This window comes from Polypterus senegalus, chromosome 1, assembly GCF_016835505.1.
Source record: "Polypterus senegalus isolate Bchr_013 chromosome 1, ASM1683550v1, whole genome shotgun sequence".
NCBI classification, from domain to species: Eukaryota; Metazoa; Chordata; class Cladistia; order Polypteriformes; family Polypteridae; genus Polypterus; species Polypterus senegalus.
The window spans coordinates 162,449,163-162,458,098 of NC_053154.1; the positions used below are offsets into that span (position 1 = coordinate 162,449,163).

The following is an 8,936-nucleotide window of genomic DNA, read 5'->3' on the forward strand; positions in this document are numbered from 1 at the left end:
TATCTATCTATATATATATCTCTATCTATCTATCTATATATATAGTGTCATTTTGGATTGAGGTGAACAGCTGTATTTAAGTGTAGACACAAATACTCAATTGAGTTGATTCAGTGTTACAACGCAATAAAATATGAAAAACTTCAAAAGTGAGATTCATTTTTGTATGCACTGTACGTTTCATGTTTTGCAACAGTGTTATGTAGTTAAAAGCCCCACTTTTCCTTTCCTTTATTATTTCATTATCAGAAGTCTATTTTAATCCTGGCTGTCGCTCCCCCAACATCCGGATGTTAGTAGTTGGCCATTGTATGAAGTACTAACAGGAAAATGCAGGCATTTAAGCCTCATTTGTCAGAAGGGAACTCTGGTGATAGTGGCTTGGGTCACTGCAATTGCTGTGTTTAAGGAAACATACTTTTCAGTTCAGTTATGACTATGGTTATTTCTACCCAAAAAAGCTGGGAAAACTGTAACAATGGCAGTCTGTGCTCCTGAAAATAGATACGGATAAATGTATTTATTTGAAATTTTTGCATGTCACTTCTAATTGAACTGAACATTACCTTTATTGTCTTTAGAGTTAAGTAAATAAAATTTGTATTGCCTGCAAGAACCTGACTTTGTTTTACTAGCACAAGTTTAACATAGATGTGTTTTGACTTGATAGATGTTTGATTTGTTTTCCAGGCAAACTGTTCAGTTATGAATGATCATTTTTAAATATTTCCACATCAATATTAAAAAAATAAATAAAAAATAACAGTGAATAAAATTTTCAACTCCAGCTCCGACTCCTCAATTCATGGTACCACCAACTCAGATTCCTCTATTTGTATCTTAAGCCAATATACAATACCAGTCAAAAATATGGGGTCATTCAGTAATTTTTATGTTCAGTAGCAGTGTTTTCAGTGTCTTAAGACTAAACACCTTTATCTTTTTCTTAATTAAACATTTTTAGATGACAATTGGTTATTAGGGAAATATTTATATTTTCTTTGTGGCCCTGCTGAAACTTTTTATCCTGTTCACTTGGGTTGCAAGGTACTGGCATTCCTAAAGTTCATATATGGGTTAAAAAATGGCCAAAAAAAACAGCTTTCTCAAAAAACATGTCAGTCTTTCTTTTTTCTAATGAAGGCTGTTCCATGTGACAGAGAAGTTTGCTCCTTGAGCAATTCATTTAACTTCCATGAGTTTCAGCCTTTAAAAAATGAATGGAAGCAATTGTACTGCAAGAACAGCATAGTGATGCAGGGATTGGCACTGCTATTTCAGTGCTCAAAGGATCTTGGTTCATTTATTTGTCATCCCATTCACTGTATTGAGTACGCTCGATCTTTATTTGTGGCGCTAAATTGGTCCTGTGCAAGTATGTATCTGCAGCATGTGATGAACTGTTGTTAAATCCAATGTTAATTGTTCCTTGTGTCCAAATATACTCTGGTAAGTTTTTCTCCTGTGTCTATGTAATGGAAAATGTCTGTTAAAAAAGATGGATAGTTAAAATAAAATATAGCTAGTACTTACAAAGGTTTTTTTAATAATAGTCATTACAGAAAAGCAATATATAAAAAATAATTTGAATGTGAGTGGCAGTAGGCTTTGCGTCCTAAGAACCAATTTACCTGAACTATTCTATAACATTTCAGTAATTATTTACCACTCTGATGCTGATCTTTCTGGTCATAAAATAGGTTATTACGATAGGAATTAGCAAGAAGAATTTATAGTTAATTGCAAAATTACAGTATTTGAGGGTTCATCTAGAATTCCTCTTTCTTTTGCAGAATTTGGCTCAACAACTAATCTCCACATCATCATCTCTTAACAGGCCTAAATTTCGAGTTTGGTATTTTTCCATCCAGCTGTTTTAGCTCTAGATTGTCCTCAAGAAACTCTGAAACACAGACAGACAGACACAAGTTATTGAGATATCAATGTTTTCGGAACCAGGTGCCCTAAAACGTCAAGATCCGTCAAAAGCCGGAGGAAATAGGTTATGGTGGGGGAGGGTGCAAAGCTGTAAGGGTTGTTAAACGTTTATGCAACATCTAATGCCTTATGTGAAAACGTAATTTCCCTATTGGACTTGGTAACTGTTTATGCCAGCTGCAGCTGTAATGTGTGCATATTTTTTTATTGATGATTCTCTAACAGCTTTGTAGGAAATTTGACTAATGTCTCCTTATATAATTCCATTTGTGGGTTTTTGAATGTGAACTGCTAAGTTCAGATCTTGCTGCATAATTTAATGAGTAAATGTTTGGAATTTGACTAGGTGTTTCAGTGTTGTCAACCATTCAGTTTTGATTTTCCCATTGTGTTTTACTGTGTTGCTGTGTGATCCTGATAAAGTTTATCTTTAAGACAGATTCCATGACATTTCACGGAATCCTATAATACAACCGCAAATTGACATTAACTTGTCCAGTTTCTGTTGCAGAAGACAGTGTTTTTTTTTTTGTTTTTTTTTTAAATAATGACGTTACCCCCACTGTGCCTTTTTTACAGTTAAACTGGAGTACATATTGGCTAAACATTACCACCTCATCTTAGACAGTAGTCAGTGTCTTAATTAGAAGCCATTTTTTACTGTTAATGAAAACTGTAACTTAATTTTTTAGCTTCCATGGGCCTTATGTATAAACGGTGCGTACGCACAAAAATGTTGCATGAGAACTTTTCCACGTTCAAATCGCGATGTATAAAACCTATACTTGGCGTAAAGCCACACACTTTTCCACGGTACCTCATGCCTTGTTGTACGCAAGTTCTCCGCTCGGTTTTGCAAACTGGTGGCACCCAGCGTCAAAGCAGTGCTACTGTTCCTGTGTGGTTTACTCATTATTTTCATGACGCGGCTTTATAAATACACTAATACTAACCGCATATTGTTTATTAGTGTAACGCATCTGATTGTAATTAACTTGTAACAATATAATGGTCCAGGGAACAGCCATAGTATTCCAAATACCATAACTGCTTTAGCGTTGTTACTCTCACTTCTCCTCCTTCTTCTTTCAGCTCCTCCCGTTAGGAGTTGCCACAGCGGATCATCTTTTTCCATATTACTCTCACTGCATCACTCGGAGTATTTATATCACTGTATCTGAGTGTGAATCACAGCAGCAGCTGATCAGAAAGAGAATTATCGGTATACAGCTTCAAGGACACGCTGTCTCAGCCACTGCAAAATGTTTTAAAGCCTTTCCTGTACAGACCTCGCGGTTCAGAAACAGTTTCATCCCAAGAACTTTAAATGCACTTAATCAATTGCACCTTGTAGAACTGTTTGTACTTATAAGTACAATCACCCCACTGTAAACTTACACTACAGTTATAATATCTCACAACCTGAGCCACTTTATAAAGCGCGCATTTACATATGATGACGATATCATTTTTAAGGTGAAATGCAGCAAAATATGTTTGTTAAATTATACAGATAAAACTTTAACTTCATTTAAATAATCTATATTCTTCACTGGGACTGGCGTGAAGGATAGATTAATTAAACATGTACTACGAAGATATTTCAATGTTCCTTAAACGTTTTGAAGAATCGGCGCTAAGCTTACAGATGGCTTAACGCCTATTACAGAGCTGATTGTGTGGCGATCGGTTACTTGGGGAAAGAAAAGCACTGACTGTAGTGACGGCTACGCCAATATATATTGAATATAAAACAGAAAGAGAAAATAACAACACAGCTAAAAATGCAGCAACAAATTTCGCCAAAAGTTAAATGCTTGTGTCATGATTACGAGGCGGCTATGCAGTGTCTGCAACGGACGTGGCCATCCACCGTGCATAAGATAACATATTGACATTGGCCGACGAAGGAGCCACCGATTCTTCCTCTGCCCAGTGCCACCACAAGCCTAGAGCCCCTGAGTACTGCTGCAATAAATTATTTCATCAAAGTGAAACACATGTTTAATAACGTGCTTTAACTCCTATCATCATAAAAATGATATCACGTATACATCTCAGTATTTTAGTTATTCAGAGAGCTGTAATATCACGAATGTAATGGATTCTGTGTCCAGTTGGAGGAAGAGAGCCAGTTTAAGAAGCAAGTAGTGATTCACACACACAGAGCACATAAAAGATCACATACAAAACAAAACATTTAACGTGCTACTTTAATTATGATGTGATTTGAGAAACTGGTTAATTAAACGATTTTAAGATGAAGTTTATGATGTTCTACTTTAATGACAAAATAAACTACGTGATTAAAGTGGAAATGTCGAGATTGAAGTTGACATTTCGTGCTTTTTCCCCACTGTGTGCCTTTTTTCTCTGTACCCTAATAAGCTTTCATATGACACTCAGAGGGTGGGCTACAACTCGCCTTTTCATTACGACTTTGATATGTGACTTCTTTTTTATTTCCGGCTTTGTGCGATTTTGTGGATGTGAGCTTTCAAGTTTCTCCAACACGCTAATTCACTCGATCAACTTCCTTTTGTTGATTATACCACGGTTTATTTGAACAAATAGTATTTTTTTCATTTGCCTCCACTTGGTACTCGCTGAAATTCTTATATTTTCCCCCGTGCTTTTCCCATTGTCTTTTCACAGAAGGCTGCGCTTAAGGGCGATTTATATTGATTTGCATATTCAAAGAGGCGTAATTATGGGAGGATTTGGGGCGTTACATAATGCGCGTGCACGAGCGTTAGTTTTCACGCTGATCGGGATTTATGTAGCGGAAGAACGTGGAAGTTGGAGTACGCACAGATTCCTGCATCTGGATTTTTCTGTGCGTAAGCACATTTCGGCTTTTGTGCTTACGCCATGTTATAAAGCGAGTTCTACGCACGGCGTTATACATGAGGCCCCAGGTGATTACATTCTTCCAGACCAGACATTTGTAAAACTGTTTTTCTTTTTTCTGAGAGCACCACCAACATGTTTATGTAGACCAGAACAAATAAATATTTCTCAAACATTCACTTTTAAAAATTTTTTTGTGTAGATATTGTATAATTTTGTGCACATGGCATCAAGTTAATAAGTCATGTGATGGCATGTTTTGCATCTCATTATTGTAAACAAACAAGTCTAATAAAATTAAAAATGAAAGCAAAAGGAGATTCTGTTAGTAGCAGTAATTAGATGCTAATTAAGAAAATGGTTGGAATTAAAATCTGCAGGCATTGTGGCTTTTCAGTATCTGAGGCTTATCCTCACTAGTAACATGTATACATTTTAAAAGTGTTCATCCCACTGGCATTTTAAAATTTTTTCCTCCCCTCGTTCTTTTAGAAAACAGAGTACCTGAAAAAAACACTAACCAAACGCTATCTATACAGAAGATAAATACAGCCTTTAAAGGCTTACAAACTAGTATCAAGTATTGAAAGCCATGAAAAACATAGGTGTTTTACATTTAAATGTGTTTGCAAGTTTTCTGTTAATTGTTAGCGTACTAGTAAAATAGATTTTTCAGAAAATATACCACAAGAATAATTTCAACTAGTTCCATGGCCACTCCTAGCATAATACACATCGGCTGATGCTGAGAAGTTAGGGAAAGACTACCTCAAAATAAAGCTAAGATCACAAAACGATCTTTTACAAGAAAACTAAAGTCAATCTGTTTCATGTGATCTTCAAGAAAACAAAATATTGTATAAAAATGTCAACTTTTTCAAAATGCTATGTTTTCCCCATTAACACTGCATTGAGAAATCCTGAGTTTTCAAATTTATACACTGTTTTATTTTGGGCGGAGGGTCAAAGTGAATGAAAAGTTAAGCTTTGGAAAGTTTATCTGTGTATGTCTGAATTTAATACCTGTGCTCTAAGAAGGCAGTACAGTGTAGACTAGAATAATCAGGAGGCAATAACACATGCCTTTAAAGCTTGATTTTATGTACCACGTTGTTCAGTCAACTTCTTAATTATTTAACCAGACATAAGTACCACTACTCCGATTCCTTTCCCTTTTAGAACATATGAAAAAATAACATGCATAAAGTGTTTTTCTCTGCCTTCCATAAATCAGTAAAGTAACTTAATACCTACTGATAAGTAGCTTAATACTATACATATTCTTAGGGACAACTTGGTTGACTTTTTATAAGTTAGTTGATATATGCCTAATGTTGTAAACGTAATGACTGTCCTATTGACATAGTTGCCTTTCTTGCCCATTAGTGCTAAGACTAGACGAAGATGACGGAAGAGGTGATTGTCATCGCCAAGTTTGATTATGTGGCACAGCAGGACCAGGAGCTGGACATCAAGAAGAATGAAAGACTGTGGCTACTAGATGACTCTAAGTCCTGGTGGCGTGTGCGAAACTCAACCAATAAAACAGGCTTTGTGCCATCTAATTACGTGGAACGCAAAAACAGTGCAAGAAAAGCCTCCATTGTTAAGAATTTAAAGGATACCTTAGGTAAGACGTTTAGATATATCTATAATATTACTCTGGGTGTGTGTATATATATATATATATATATGTGTGTGTATACAAATTAAATAAATATTCAGAGTATAGTTTATCAGTGAAATTGGCTTTTCAGTATAACTTGCAAAGTGCTTAATGGAATAGTCCACCAAAATTTTTTTTTAATATAATTTAAATATCTATTGATTGTTTTTAGTAATGACTGAGAAACATCTTTAGTGTCATGATTTAAGGAGAATGGAGATAACAAAATTTCTATGTAAGTAGGCTTCAATCGGGACCAACACTGAACAATAGCAAACAATGTCAAAATGTCCATGGGGGAAAAATCTTCATATATTTGTGCATATATATATATAGTGCATCTGGAAAGTATTCACAGCGCATCACTTTTTCCACATTTTGTTATGTTACAGCCTTATTCCAAAATGGATTAAATTCATTTTTTTCCTCAGAATTCTACACACAACACCCCATAATGACAACATGAAAAAAGTTTACTTGAGGTGTTTGCAAATTTATTAAAAAAAGTATTCACAGCCTTTGCTCAATACTTTGTCGATGCACCTTTGGCAGCAATTACAGCCTCAAGTCTTTTTGAATATGATGCCACAAGCTTGGCACACCTATCCCTGGACAGTTTCGCCCATTCCTCTTTGCAGCACCTCTCAAGCTCCATCAGGTTGAATGGGAAGCGTCGGTGCATAGCCATTAGCCATTTTAAGATCTCTCCAGTGATGTTCAAGTGGATTCAAGTCTGGGCTCTGGCTGGGCCACTCAAGGACAGAGTTGTCCTGAAGCCACTCCTTTGATATCTTGGCTGTATGCTTAGGGTCGTTGTCCTGCTGAAAGATGAACCGTCGCCCCAGTCTGAGGTCAAGAGCGCTCTGGAGCAAGTTTTCATCCAGGACAATCCTGTCTTGGAGGTCTACAGACAATTCCTTTGACTTCTTGCTTGGTTTGTGCTCTGACATTAACTGTCAACTGTGGGACCTTATATAGACAGGTGTGTGCCTTTCCAAATCATGTCTAATCAACTGAATTTACCATAGTTGGACTCCAATTAAGCTGCAGAAACATCTCAAGGATGATCAGGGGAAACAGGATACACCTGAGCTCAATTTTGAGCTTCATGGAAAAGGCTGTGAATACTTATGTACGTGTGCTTTCTTAAGTTTTTTATTTTTAATGAATTTGCAAAAACCTCAAGTAAACTTTTTTCACTTTGTCATTATGGGGTGTGTGTAGAATTCTGAGGAAAAAATGAGTTTAATCCAGTATTATGCAGTATTTATGGGTTTTTCCAAAGCTGTTTGTAAAACTACACCATTGACCTCCTACTTGTTGGCGCACATTGGGTATGCACAAACAAGAGACATGCTTTCCACTTGATAATATTCTCATTCACTTACAACATTTAATCTGTAATAATTCTCCTCACTAAGATTATACTTTTCAGTGTCGATAAGACATGAAGCAACATAGTAGCCAAAGAATTAAATGTAACTGGACATGACTTTTGACATATGAGGCAATCCTTTCTAAGCTATTTCTTGTATGAGTACACTCCCCCACCATTCATGGGATGATTTTCTGGAAGAGGATTATTTAATGATATTTTGTGTTTGTGATGTTGAAAGCATACAATTTGGTATCTGACAAATGGATCATATGACACAATTAAATTCAGATTTTTTATGGACATTTTATTTGTTGTTTAGCATTGATTCCCATTGAGGCTTATTGTGTCAGAAACTTCATTGTCTCCTTTTTCCATTAAAAATATGAAGTAAAATGTTTCTCAGCCATCGCTACAAAGAACCCTGGGCATGTAATAGATAATAAACACTTTTGGCTTGAAAATTCTTTTAAGGGAGCACCTCAGATTGTAGGCCACCATGCCATTGTGTGGATAGTTGCCTTTGGTTAAAATTTAAACAGAGCAATTCATTTAAAATAAAGTAAAATATTAATTTCCCATAAAATTTTGTTTGCAAAGCATCCCCATTCTATAATTTGATGCTTCATTGCAACACTTTTTGGTATTTTTTTTCTTCTTTAAAAAGGCAATTAAAACACTGCATAGTATGACTAATATGTTTTTCATGCCTTAAGTTCCTTATATAGTACAGGTATAAGTTTGCATTGACATTTCAGAATATGCAGTAAGAGGTGGGGCATTTATGGACAATATTAATTGAAAATGCAATTTGCATGACCACATTTTTAACATTCTCTAGGTACTGTATGTTGACATTTCATTGAGTACAAATAACAAAATTTACATATGACAGAAAATGTATTTTTGGTTATAAATACAATGCATCAATAATAAATAACATTCTCAATAAAGTGTGATCACTTCTTGACTCGTGATGGGAGTTTTCTGTATGTATTTTTAATCTGAGGAATTTGATAGAAGTAACAGTTCCAAATCTGTACTTGGCATCATCTTCTATTTTTGTATCTTACTTGTAATTGTAAGCCATGCATGGAGAAAAAAAAA

General features: G+C 35.5%; 1 long non-coding RNA gene across 2 annotated transcripts in view; it reads left to right on the top strand.

Annotated features, from left to right (window-relative positions):
• Positions 1-6,413, top strand: part of LOC120534229 — a 181,202-nt gene extending 174,789 nt beyond the window's left edge. For both annotated transcript variants that reach the window (XR_005634706.1, XR_005634705.1), the window contains one exon: positions 6,175-6,413. This is a non-coding gene — a long non-coding RNA (uncharacterized LOC120534229). The remainder of the gene's footprint in view (positions 1-6,174) is intronic.
• The last annotated feature ends 2,523 nt before the right edge of the window (positions 6,414-8,936 follow it).